At 34.1% G+C, this 14,684-nt stretch overlaps 1 protein-coding gene and 1 long non-coding RNA gene across 3 annotated transcripts in view; one reads left to right on the top strand and one right to left on the bottom strand.

Annotated features, from left to right (window-relative positions):
• Positions 1–2,355, top strand: part of LOC146450133 (uncharacterized) — a 2,937-nt gene extending 582 nt beyond the window's left edge. The window contains exons 2-5 of one of the 2 annotated variants that reach the window (XR_014860384.1): positions 287–351; positions 867–953; positions 1,464–1,526; positions 2,158–2,355. This is a non-coding gene — a long non-coding RNA (uncharacterized LOC146450133). Of the gene's footprint in view, positions 1–248; positions 352–866; positions 954–1,463; positions 1,527–2,144 lie in introns of those variants that run through there. The other variant, XR_014860385.1, reaches the window with a different exon arrangement.
• The window catches only part of LOC146450131 (uncharacterized), an 84,899-nt gene that overhangs the window by 33,762 nt on the left and 36,453 nt on the right, over positions 1–14,684 (bottom strand). The window lies entirely within an intron of this gene.

A 14,684-nucleotide genomic window follows, 5' to 3' on the forward strand; every position in this document is an offset into this window, starting at 1 on the left:
AAAAAAAAAACAAAGGAAAGTACTGCTCAGTAACTTTCTTTTGAATGGTCACACTTTAGGATTACATCCACAGTCTCAAAAGATAGCACCACCTTGTACAGCATAACAAACAGCACCACTGGAGAATACGACTTTTAAATAGCTTTCATTTGAATGGTTACACTGTGGGATTTCATCCACAGACTAGAAAGATAGAACCACCTCGTACAGCATAACAAAACGATGAACACTTTTTCTATAGCTATGATAAATTCTGTACACTGACTGCTTCCGTATGTTATTCCAGGCAGACATTACGCACGGAATTGGCCAAAAGAAACAGACCAACTAAGTGTGAAGACTTTACAATAGGTGAATTTGCTTCTAGTATGCCAACTGAGCATCTGTGCTTAATAGAACGTACAAAGTAAAACAAAATTATTCGAGGAAGGGCACCGTATGGTTGTTTTCGTTGTCGTTTTTTTTTTTCAATGAAACTTATAGAGTCCCAAGACTAAATTGAAACGTTTAAGGCTATTTCAATGTCTATAGTAATTAGAGCTATAGTCAACTCAGCCACACAGATTTTTACCATTTTTGCTTGTTAACTGATTGAACACTTTCCTCCCCCCAGGAGTGGATCCAAGGGGGTGGTTGTTTTCCAATGTAACTTTCTTAACTTTCCAATGTAAGCACGCCCCATGACCCCCTATAGGGACCAGTGTCACTGCAATCACTCACCCCTCCCCCCATCCGCCCGCTTACCTCCATAAAATCCATCCCTTCTCGCCCCCTCGCCAGTCTACCCCATCTTTCACAATTATGATTAGGAATACAGCAATACCGTTGCCACGGTAAATCTTTTCAAGCCGTGTTTTTCTCTCCAGATATATTTAGGTGCACAAAGATTCGGTGAATTTGGAACTTCAAAAGAATGCTAAAAAGTGAAAGACAACTTCAAAATAATTTGAAAGGTAAGCTCATAAGGCAAGCTTCATTCATGACAGGTAATCAGAGTAAATAGGCTCTTTATCCATTATCAGCAATTATAAAAGTAACAAATAATGTGTATAGCGTCCCTTCAGGGGTAAACTAGCCGTGACATCATGATACAAACTTAATATGGTGTTAACATTTCTCAGGGAATCTACTTCCTTATGACCCAACATGTATTTAAATCTATGGGCAGTCCGTCAGTGGGTAAGGAAATTTTTGTAGCCAGATTTGGAAAGAAAAATTAAGGCAGGTATTTTGAGCATTTATAAAGGGTATTCTATTTCTATTGGCATAAAGAAGGGTATTAATTTTATGTTAATATGATCGTTGGTTAGTTGCGCTTCTCTCTCGATTCCTTATCTCTTCAATTACCATTTCCGCTCGACGTTACAACAGAAAGTATTTAACAGCTTGTTTAATGGAACCAACAAGGATAGCTATAACAACTTCTACGACAATTTTTCATAACTGTTTGTTTTTCTTTACAGCCCGGTATCACAGACCACTACCAAACAGAAAAACACTTCCTAAAGATGAAGATTCATTCACAGGTGAGCTAACAAACTTACCCTCACATGGTGATCAGCATCTTATTTTTGTTTACAGCATAACAATACATATCAGTGTATACTAAAACAAACATAAGAGAATTTACTGATTTCTCGTAAAGAGGTCTACCTTGTAACAGATATATGCGACATAAGTTATATGAGTCCAGGAAGGGTGTCGTTATTGACCCATTTTGGTCTGCAAACGTTTCACCCTTTCATCATTTTCAGAAAGTCGGGTATCATTTTTTCTAGCCACAGTAGAAGGCCTTCTTTAGGGAAAGCTACAATTGTTCGTTTTTGCTTTTAAATGAGGTTATTTCCTTAAAGTGAGGAATATTTAAAGGTTAAGTTTGCAATATGTTTGAGATGAAGCATGGATTTTTAAGGACACCTTCGACCAAAATTTGACAGTTCTTGGTCCCCAGAAGAGAATTACAAACAGTACGCTATTGGGCTGCGTTCCTAACTAGGTATACATCCATGGGAACCGCTTTCAAAAAAGTGGAAAAATATTGTATTTTTCAGGATGTCAGAATATGTGCAATTCTGTTTATTTTAATTAAAATCTTCCTCCAAAAAATTTTGAACAATTGATGCTTTGTATTTCTTTGCTCATAGCTGTAACCTCCAGTTACCAGGCGATGGAGGATCAAGAACGTAAAAACAAGGAAGAGGATAGGACGGAGGACTGCGGGAATCCCTTGGCGCAAGGTTAAGTTCAGTGTTAAAAGTTTTAGTATACCAATCTAAGATTCAGGGCGCAGTTGTTCAAAGCTGATTAGTGCTGCTAAGTTTTGATATGTTTCACTTAACAAAATTCTATCTCTATTAACTTCTAGCTTCAATGCGAAAAGCACAAATGAACAAGAGTAAGAGTTCATTTTCAAATTTGAAGTTTGGTCGCTTGGTAGCCTTCAAAAACGTATCTGTGCTTTGAACATTTGGACCAAAGTGTATATTGTTTGAAAACTTATAAAAAGGTCTGACATGGGTATGTACGATTCGGGTTTCAGGAAAATTGCTAAAGTTTAGTCTCTACGTACCTTTTCACATTTAAGGCGCACAAGTTGAACTAAAAAATGACCCGCATTTTTAGTTAGTAGCAAAAAATATAAAAACACCAAAGAACAAACAAACAGTGTCACAAATAAATAATGTCCGTGAAATTAATTTGAATAACCAAACTTTTAAAAATGATTGATCATGGCTTGCGTGTGTATCATCATAATTCAATTGGGGACATTTTAGAATTTCTTCAAAGACGCAAAAGTTGGAACCACCTCAGTTGTACAACCTAATAAGCAGCGCCACAGAAAAGTTCTGCTCAGTAACTTTCATTTCAATGGTCACACTTTACAATATCTTCCATAGAATCGGAACTAAGAACCACCTTGTACAGCATTACAAACAGCACCACAGCAAAGTACTGCTCAGTAGCCTTAATTTGAATGATCACACTTGAGGATTTCACCCACAAATTTGAAAGTTGGAACCACCTTGTATAGCGAAATAAACAACCCCATAGGAAAGTACTGATCAGTAGCTTTCATTTTGGTCACTCTTTAGGATTTTATATACAGCCGCAAAAGTTAGGCCACCTTGTATAGCTTAATAGACAGCACCACGGGTAAAATAACGTGTAGTTTTCATTTTAATGGTCGAACTTTAGGATTTGCAAAGATCAGCTTGTATAGGATAATAATAGAACTGTTCGATAGCTTTCGTTTCATTTGTCACCGTTTAGGATTTCATCCACAGATTCGAATTTTGAACAACATTAAATAGCACCAAAGAAATGGGGATGTGGAATAGCTATAATTAGAGTGCTCACACTTTCATCCGCGGACTTAAACATTTGATCCACCTTGTACAGCATAATAACCAGCAGGTCCACAGTACTGCTCAGTAGCGTTCACCTGAATGCTCACAGTTAAGGGTTTTGTACAGCATAATAAACAGCACCACAGAAAACTCGGTAAGATTCGCCTAAATGCTCTCACCTTAGCGTTTCATTCTTACCCCGTCAAAAGATGGAACCGATTTGTACAAGATAATAATAAACATAACGAAACACAGAAAAGATATAGCACTTCCCAATAGCAATCATAAAAAAAGTCGCATTTTGGAATTTCATCGACGGGTTCAAACTTTACACCAACCTTGTAAAGCGTAATAGCCATTACGACAACAAAGTGTCATTCAATTTAGCTTTTATTTTGCTTGGTTACACCTTAGAATTTCCACAGACCCAAACGTTAGGATCATTAGGTGTAGAACAGCACCAACAAAACCATATAGCTTATCAATTTCCCTTAGCAAGGAAAATGGTGATAGTCACTTTGCATTGTAATTGGTAGCACGCTGGGAGTTAAATTTTCTCTCTTTGGGATTCATTCACGGACTAAAACAGGTTTATTCCCAAAATAACAGTCGGAATGGCAACCTATGCACAAAATAAACAACAACATAGACATTTCTGCCAAGTAGCTTTCATTGGAATGGCCATTCAGTAGTAACGAAATCAAAAGCTAGAGTCCGAGTTCAGAAAATAATAGGAAGATCCTAAGAAGTGATCCTTAATAGTTTTGAGTTGAATGGACACGCCATAAGAATACAGGTATCCACAGACCCAAAAGTTAAGACCGTCTTGTACAGTATTGATGAAACGACCCATAGGAAAGTTTACTCGATAGCGTTATATATAATTTGAATTTTTACAGCATAGAAAGGTACCGATTAACTATGAGAAATCGTCCAACAGACTCAAAAGTTGTAACAAACAGTACCAACGGAAACAAGCATTACTCGGTAGCTTTCAGACACACAGAGTTTCATTAGACAGTTGATTTAAAACTGGGAACAACCTCATAGAAAAGATAAACAGCGTCAGAGAAAGTACACTGCTCAGTAGTTCTCATTTGAAAATTACACTTGAACATTTCACAGTTGAGATAAAGTGCGTTTTAAAACAGCTACAGCATAATACAGTACCATAGGAAAAACAACCTCTCGGTAGCTTTTATTTGAGCGGCCACACGAGATAAGTTCTTCGGCCGCATTTCAACCACAGGCACTAAAGTCATTACCACTTTGTTTTTTTTTTTTTTGTTTAATAGTGAAATGTTAGCATTTTATTCATAGACTTCCATTTAGAACCACTTGCACTATAGCACTATAGCAAGATTTTCTCATTCATGGGATCGCACGCGTACCTACAAAAGCCTGGGGAAAGATATGAAAAATTTTCCGCTGCCTTGAGAAGAAGTTGCGTCTTAATTACTTTGGGAAAGTTGAATGTTTGTTTATTTATTGACTAAACGTTCAAGTTTCTCAAAAAGTATCCCAAGTATTAGTTTTAACCCAGTCAGACCTTTTTATAAAAGGATTTTCCTATAAGAAAAAAATTTCGAATAGATGTACAACGTATTTTACCATCACCCAGATGCCTTTTGTTTTCGCGGTGGTTTTAGTTTTCACAAATTACTTTTGCGTAAATAATAGCAGAGAACTAACTAACAGAGAAAACCTAAAACGTTTGATAGAGAAATGATCTCTAACTAGGCATAATTCCAGTGAACATGACATAAAAGCGGACAACAAAACAAGAAGACAACAAAGCAGAACTGTTGACAAACAACAAGAAATCTGAACAGAAAACAAAGCAAAACTATTGGTAAACAACAACAAAAAAACATGACAGAAAATTAAAGTACAACTGTTGGTAAACAGCAAGAAAACATGATAGAAAACAAAAGCAGAAGAAGAACTATCGATAAACAAGGAGAAAACATGACAGGAAATAAAATTAGAACTGATAGTAAACAACAAGAAAACATGACAGAAACAAAAGCAGAACTATTGGTAAACAGTAAGAAAACATGACAGAAAACAAATGTAAAACTATTAATAAACAAGAAAAAAACATGACAGAAACAATAGCAGAACTATTGATAAACAAGAAGAAAACATGACAGAAAACAAATATAGAACTATTGATAAACAGGAAGAAAACATGACAGAAAACAATAGCAGAACTATTGATAAACAAGAAGAAAACATGACAGAAAACAATAGCAGAACTATTGATAAACAAGAAGAAAACATGACAGAAAACAATAGCAGAACTATTGATAAACAAGAAGAAAACATGACAGAAAACAATAGCAGAACTATTGATAAACAAGAAAAAAACATGACAGAAAACAAATGTAAAACTATCGATAAACAAGAAGAAAACATGACAGAAAATAAATGTAAAACTATTGGTAAACAAGAAAAAAACATGACAGAAAACAAATGTAAAACTATTGATAAACAAGAAGAAAACATGACAGAAAACAAATGTAAAACTATTGGTAAACAAGAAGAAAACATGACAGAAAACAATAGCAGAACTATTGATAAACAAGAAGAAAACATCACAGAAAACAAATGTAAAACTATTAATAAAAAAAGAAAACATGACAGAAAACAAATGTAAAACTATTGCTAAACAAGAAGAAAACATGACAGAAAACAATCGCAGAACTATCGATAAACAAGAAGAAAACATGACAGAAAACAAATATAAAACTATTAATAAACAAGAAAACATGACAGAAAACAATAACAGAACTATTGTTAAACAAGAAGAAAACATGACAGAAAACAAATGTGGAACTAATGATAAACAAGAAGAAAATATGACAGAAGATAAAAGTAGAACTGTTGGTAAAGAACAGGAAAACATGAGTGAAAAGAAAAGCAGAAATGTTGATAAACAAGAAGAAAACATGACAGAAAAGAAAAGCAGAACTATTGGTAAAAAACATGAGAGAAAACAATAGCAGAACTATTGATAAACAACAACGAAACAAGAGAGAAAAGAAAAGCAGAACTATTGCTAAACAACAAAACTTGACAGAAAACAAAAGCCGAACTATTGGCAGGCAAAAATAAAACATGACAGAAAACAAAACAAGAACTATTCCTAAACATCAACAAAAGATGACAGAAAACAAGCCGAACGATTGGTAAACTGCAACAAAACAGGACAGGAAACTAAACAAGAATTATTGGTAAACAACAACAGAGAAAGAAAACAAGAAAACGTGTCGATGGTATCAAACCTATTTGTGAACAACAACAAAACCTAACAGAAAGCAAAAGCAGAACTATTGGCAAGCAACAACAAAACATGACAGAAAACAAAGGAAGAACTGTTGGTAAACGAAAACAAAACATGACAGAAAACAACCCGAACGATTGGTAAACATTTAGACAAAAGAAGAATTATTGATAAGCAACAACAAAATCTAACAGATAACAAAAGCAGAACCATTTATAAACAACAACAAAACCTAACAGAAAACAAAAGCAGAACTGTCGGCACTGAACAACAAGAAAACACGACAAAACAAAAGCAGAACTATTGGTAAACAAAACCAAAACCTGACAGAAAATAAAAGTAGAACTGTTGGTAAACAATTAGAAAACATGAAAGAGAACGAAAGCAGAACTATCTCTATAGAACAACGAAACACGACAGAAAAGAACAGCAGAAACGTTGGTAAACAACAACAAAACTTAACAGACAACAAAAGTAGAACTATTAGCAAACAGCAACAATGCATGGCAGAAACCAAAAGTAGAACTATTTGTAAACAACAAAACATGACAGAAAAAAGCAGAACTATTGGTAAACGAGAACAAACCCTAACAGAAAACAAAAGCAGAACTATTGGTAGACAAAAAATAAACGTGGTACAGTTGATACTTTATTTACTACTCGAATTATTATAATTTTTGATAATGTTGTTCAGACCGCGAACACAAAAGGCATCAGGGTACATCACTACAGGGTCCGGTTTTACTGAAATTTTTTAACGCTAATCGAGGGTTTAGTGTTCAGCAAATTTATAATTTTTTTTTTCATTTTTTCTTGAAAGTTCAAAGTAATTGTTAACTCGTTCTTTTAATGTCAAGTTTTATTCTAACATTAGCCCAAACTGAAAATTTTTAAATGAAATTACGGAAGAGAAATTGTTTTGGTAGATTTTTTTTTTCAACAGACCTATTGAACTGTTACCGTTTACCGTAGGTAAGCTTATTTAACTTTCAATAACCGGACCCTAAAACAGTACACCCTTCCTCCAAAAAAGCGCGTTTTCAGAGATTTTTATCGGAGTTGAGTTCTAAATTCCAACTGATTGATGTACGATTTGAAAACAAAATTTGAAAAAGTGTAAGGTTTTTTCTCACATTTTGCGTATAAATAGCAAATTAGTAAAATACAAACCTGGTATGGTCTTGTTTCTACCAGAAGCGCCTAAATTCAGTTTGAGAAAATTACAACTTGAAATTCACTTTTATATACAAAAGCGCACAGAGAAAAATATCTGGAAGAAACAAACTGTATCAGGTTTTTGTTTTACTTAATAGGTATTTGTGAGCAAGAAGTGAGAGGAATCGGAATTTCAGCACGAGATTTCTGTTTACTTTATTATTGGAAAACGTTTGCGCTTTCAATAATTGGAGAAAACTAGACAGAAATTAAGAATAATTCTGAAGTTGAAAGACAAATTCTAAGCATTTGACTAAATATTTGACATTTTACAGGGTAAAATGTATCAAAGAAAAGAAAAACGCGCTTTTTAAGGGGGCTTGAAAACTAGTAATTTGTAGGCTAATTCTTTTTAAATTTTTTGCCTTAGTTTGATTGCCTTTACTAAAAAAAGAGTGCTGTGATTTTGATGGGGGTATTCTAGTACTGAGTCAAAAAAATCTTTAAGTCTTTTGGCGGGAAAAATCCGTACAGGTTTAAAACGGATTTAGCCCTTCAAAAGTCAAGATATTTTTTTGGATTTGTGCTAGACCCGTGTTAAAAGCGCAGGACTTTTTTCTTCTCGGCAACCTCTCCTGGGCAAAAAAAAGTAAAAGAGATAGCCTACAAAATGACTAGTTACCAGGCCCCCTTTGAAAGCGCGAGGTTTTTTTTATTTATTGTTGTAATGAATACAAGACAAATAAAGAACAATGAAATACTTTTAAATTCTTTATTGACACATTGATTTCAATTACAAGTTACTTAAGTGACAATGATATACAAGCAAAGTAGTTGATAATGAGGAAGTAAATAAACGACTTTTGATTGACAAATCTGATACAAATAACTGAAGTCAAAAAGCGAAAAATATTAAACTGCAGTTAGGTTTTGTTTTGAGAATGAAAACTTCAATGATCTTTGAAGAACAATCTAAGAGAAGTCCTGAAGTTTTTCTAAATAAACTTACTTTCTAACATAAAGAAATTTTTTCCACAAATCGAAGCAGTCGATCAACTGTTTTCAAGAGTAGAAACATGGTTTAAATTAAGTTTGTGTAAAAATCGAATTAAAAACACGAAGTTTTAAAAGATTTTACTGTACATTTATTTTAGAGCATTTCTTGGAAAAAATTTGTAGCCAAATGTGTACGAAGACTTTGATTTCCACATAAACACTACATTACAACCATGTTTTAACGCTTTGAAAACGGCAAAAAGTGAATTCGTATTTGACTGACTAGAGAAAGGTCTACGAATTGCCGAAACCGAAGAAAATGATAAGTGCACGATACAAAATCACGTTTTTCTACTGAAAGTATTTTGGTGCGCCTAGACATTTTCTTCATATACTGAAGTATTGAAACTGTTCAGAAAGTTTAGTGTAATCGTGTTCTAGACACTTTCCATCGGAAGCATTTAGATAGGATTCCAGTTAGAGAAATTATGGACGTTTATAACAAACAAGGAATCCTCTGTTGTATTAGTGTGATATTTTGTATCGTGCACTTTTGAGTGAATCCGGAATACTTTTCGTTCCAGTACTGAACCGACATTCGTAAAAAACAAGAAGTTCCATTCTAAAAAATGATGACATATTTTATTTTTTTAACTTTTTTTATTCGGCAAAAATATAACCATTCTCAACTCCAAACGAGTCTCCTTCCAATTTCTATGCGATCAACATTTTTTCAACAGCCAATAAGCTGGAATCTAAAATATCAGTGTTTGAGTCGAAATTTAATGAAGTAAAAAAATCAAGTTTGTCTGTTGAATTTTGTCATTAAACTGAGTTTTAACATCCATTTCACAACTTGAAGTTTTCCTTGCATTTTGAAACTGGAACTTCATTGCTTCGCACCGATCGAGCGAAATGATCACTAAAACTACATTTTCTACCTTAAACGCGTCTAGAAAATTCCGCGACGTTCATTATTTCTAGTGTTCAATCAAGTCAAACTTCGATTTATTAATTAATAGTTTTTTGCAACCCCTTTTTGCGGTTAATTTTTACTCTGATTATGGAGGCTCGAAGCAGTTTTTTTGGACTTAGGGTGGAAGTTTTGAAATTACAATCTCGCATACAAGATAAACTTCGATATCCTTGATACTACATCATCATTTCAACATATGATCAAAGTTAATTTTCTCATCGGTTTCCAAGCAACAGCTATTACCATAGCAACGGAAGCTCATAGCCTCCCATTTGAAACATTGTTGATTATCTCGAAATCTAGTCAGACACTTTATGACGAAACTTTAGGGATTTAAACTACTCAATCTAGACAATTTGTAGGCGAAATTAGAAAAGAGCGTTTTCAATTTAAAAGTTTCCATAAATTAAATGAGTACGTGGTCAACAAAATCTAAAGCTCGAACTATACATTCAGTACGTGGCTGATAGCAGAATTACAACCATGGATATTTATCTTCACAATCACCCTAAGACCATAGTATTTACTTTCAAAAACACCCTAAAATAACAGATATTGTTATTTAGATATCTTCATCTTTAAAATGAACATCAACTACCATGAATTCGGTAAAAGAACCCAAGACAATCTACCAAAATTGACTAAAAATAAGAGCAGTAACAATTTCCTGGAATAAACCGTCGAAAGGTCAAGTTGAGGAAAAACTTATAAAAATTAAGGTAAACAAAGTGTTATCTTTTGTAGGAAACTTAATTGAAAATATTTTTACGATCACAAGTGTTTCCGCGGAAACGTACAACTGCTCATACCGAATTCATGACAGGAGAATTTATACATCAATCACACATTAAGAACATCTAAGTCGAAGTACAAGGTATTATTTCTAGAGAGCTGCATAACGAGTCAACTGGTCTTTTTTTGTGATATTCCCCAAACCAAAATATAATTTGTAATAAGTCCAAACACCAAATAAAATTCCTTTAACTATTTTAACCCCAAATAATTGCGTTGTAAATATTTTTCATCATTATCAATTTTTATCATCTAACAGTAGTATGAAGGAGATCGAAGTTTATCGTGTATGCGTGATTGTAATTTCAAACCTTCCACTCTAAGTCCAAAAAAACTGCCTCGAGCCTCCTTAAGTCGATTTTGTAAACAATTAAATGCTTCTTTTTTATTCAAATATTTCAGAAAGACAACAACCATCATGTAATAAAAGCGTATAAAAGCTTAGATTATTTGTTTTGCACGCTCTGAAATTCAAAAGTTACAAGATTTTTACACTGGAATTCAACACTGACAATCAATCTTTTTGTATAAAAATTTTCATAAATCGAATCAATTTTGCTTGAGGGTAAACGAAATCGTGAACGAAACAGCGATGCTTTGTGCTCCAGAAAAATAAGTTGCAAAACAACCTTCCCAAAATCTCAAGATATTTTTTCCAATTGTTATTCTTTTTGAAATTGCTTGTTATTATGCATAAATCGCACGCATTTCACGCTGCACGGACTAACAAATAATACATGACTGATTAACGATAATATATTCATTGCAAACAATAGGACCCACAACCTATTTCTGGCGAATTTTCACCATGATTGTCTATGCAATGCCTTAGTGGTCTTGTGGTTAAGCAAACGCCCCGAACTACAGAGCGACGGTCTTATCTCTGCCGTCGTTTAATTTAAGTTGCTTCGAGGGGCTTGGAGTTCAAGCCCCGATACAAGCGGTCACTTTTACTGTCTTTTTTCTCAGCCATAATTTGTTTTGAAAAGAATTTCTTGTTTTGTCTTATTGCATTTCTTTGTTTTTAGTAACCCGAAATTTATAATAGGATAATTGAAATAAAATCCAGAGAATTCGGATTGGCTGAAAATAAATTTTTTCTCCTCAAGATATATTCAAGATACTTGAAAATAAAAACCAATTGCGAGCAATGAATTTGCTGGAAAGTCTTTGAACGATCTTGCGAAATCGGTTGTGTCAGGTACTATAAATGCACGTTTAGGTTTTGCGATACGACTGTTGATTTTCTTTACTAAAAGCTGCTGACCACTTCAAGACTGAACTTTTTCTATAAAATCGATTAAAGAAAGTGTAGAGTATTTGTTTACTATTAAGATATTTCTCCGCATTATTTCTTTGCATTTTTTCGCTGTGTGTGATCGCACTACAGTGTAAATTGTATGGCGAAATTCCAAACAAAAATCTCACATTCAGCTACCACAAAACAAATTTCTACTAGCCTAAGCGTACGAAACTGCTAGAAGCCTACTAGAATCATTGAAAATTGTTTCAAAACTTTTGCCTGTTATAATTCTATTATTCCCGGGAAACCTCGCTATATCATGGTGCCAAAAAACCATTATATTGTTGCCAATTATTTTTGCTTTGGGTGCACCTCCCAATGACGAAAAAGCCTATCTCAAGATATTAACAGTAAGCTTACACTAAGTTTAGACCGGGCTTTGCTATGACAACAAGGCTTAGAGGATAGATGGCCAACGATGTTTCCTTTGAGGTGCACAACGAAAGGCAATGACATCATATGCCGTGATAATTAAGTCATGATTACCAAATGGCGGCCATCTTGGATTTCTGGATTTCCCCAAAACTTCTGGAAAGCGCCGAAATTAAGCAATAAGCAATCTAAACCAATAAAGGAACACTAATACAAGCTAGAAATGCAAAATTCATGGTAAGAAAAGTAATTTTCTTCATTTTAAAAAGGCATTTTCCATTTTCTGAAAAAAAAATTGCCTGTTAAAAGCAAGGTTGGCATGGTAACATCAAAGTCAACGAACACTAACCAACACAATCAATTTTTTTCCTGATACATTGCCTGAAGTTTCATAGTATTTACTGTAATATTTATTGAAACAAAAACGTTATTCAGGTTCTGAAGGACCCCTCCCTCACTTCCCGGTACAGATAGGGTTATAAATGGACTCCTCTTTGGAGCAATAGTTACCAAAATTGTAACCCATTATCCCGTTATGATTCTCCACACAAATTTGAAATTTATCTAGCAACAATACTAATTGATTGGTCAGATGACTGGATATTTCTATAGCATCGAGAGCATGATAGCCCTTGATAAAAATCTGGATTTTTTTGGACATTCTAAGGGTGGGTTCGATTGACACTATTCCGGAATAAGAATAATAGAAATAAACCCGAACAACCGTTCGATTGAGACGCTATTCCAATTTCGGAATACATGGAATGTATTCCAAACATTCTGCTCCAGAGAGCAGAATACTTGGAATAATCCGGAATAATGACGTCATGCTTCGCAGTTTTTTTTTTTTTTCAAATCAACAAACAAAATGGCTTCCGCTGCGTGCGAGCAAAACGAAATTTTACTTAAAAAAGGATACTTCTTGAGTCGGGAAGAGACCCTTCTCCTCATTTCCTTGTACGAAGGAAAGAAAGAGATGTTCCAAAATATATATATATATATATATATATATATATATATAAAACAAGAAATCCCCAGGATTTTTTTTTTATCCTGTCGTCCTAACTTAAACCCCACTAGATTGCCCTCACACGGCCCTTTTTCCTTCTTCTCTTGTTAAAAATTTTTAAATAATCAAAGCGTTATTCCATCTTATTTAATTTATTTAAGTTATCCACTATAGTTGTTATTAAAAACTGACGTGCAGTTTGTACAGCCTGATCTGGGAGGGAGAGTAGAATTTTATTATAAAAAAGGAACAAGAAGTCCCCTGGCCTTTCCAACTGATCTCCTATAGCTTCTCCTTAACCCTCCCTCTTCTTTCTTCTTTATAAACATTTTCAAAAAAAATTAGAATTTCATCTCAGCTTATAAAATAAATCATCCACCGATGAAGACAGCTTGTAAATAAATTTTGCCAAAAGTTATTTGAATGAAGTTTTGAACGGCTGGAAAAAAGTCTTTCCATTTGATACAGGGTGTTTCTGGAACTTAATTTTAGCTTAGTGGAAAGCGCCCCTGGTTTAGCTCCAATCATTTTGGAAGAAAAATTAACCTTAGCTATTATATTCTTACCCTTGTGGTATTTCTTCTTGTTCCCTTGTATTCTGTCGTCTCTCTATAAGTTCCATTTTACCGCAATGGTGTCGACCTGAAATTTCAAAAATTTCAATGAATGATTGTACAGAAAATTTAAAGCTTGCTTCGAAACATTGCCTTAGAGACTATTACTGCTATTTTTAAAAAACTTTTAGGGTAATCTTTAAATTATTGCTCTCCATTTGAAAAAGCAAATCATACAATTGCAATGTTTTTACCTGCTGTATTCCTTCTTACTGAGTCCAGCCTGTTTTCCTCGATTCTTTTTTTACATTTCCACATCCAGTTGGCAATTTGCTGAGAAATGCCTGAAATTAAAAATTTATCAACGTTATATGGTTCAGCGGCGAAAACATTATTTTTTTCATCGCATAATCACAAAAAAAATTATCACAATTTCAATTTTAAATATCCTAACATTCACTGGTCAGATCAGTTATACTAACGTCAATTCATTATCTAATATGTTTGATTAACGAAGAGCCAATTTAATGAAACGTTTACACTGACTTGTAATCAACAATCTGAGCCCTTGTCACCCACTTGGACTTGGAGAAAACTAATTTTAACACGGAATTATTAGAAGCCTTTAGATATGATCATATAAATCGCTTTAAACTTCATCGAGTTTCTCTCTGTGTGTACAGCAGTTCGTATGTCGTATGCTTGTTCACGCGATTTACTTGTTTTGCTCAAGCAACAGTCTCTACATCTTCTCTCAAACTTTCCAGTAAAAAAGGAAAAAATAGAGACGAATATAACGTTTTTGAAAGCGCTGGTTTAACTAACAAGACTATGCCCTGTTTCATACAATGTTGCACTCGACGCTTAAATCGAACAGTGAAGCTAGCGCACGTG

Source organism: Pavona decussata, unplaced genomic scaffold (genome assembly GCF_977016875.1).
Source record: "Pavona decussata unplaced genomic scaffold, jaPavDecu1.1 SCAFFOLD_491, whole genome shotgun sequence".
Lineage (NCBI taxonomy): Eukaryota > Metazoa > Cnidaria > Anthozoa > Scleractinia > Agariciidae > Pavona > Pavona decussata.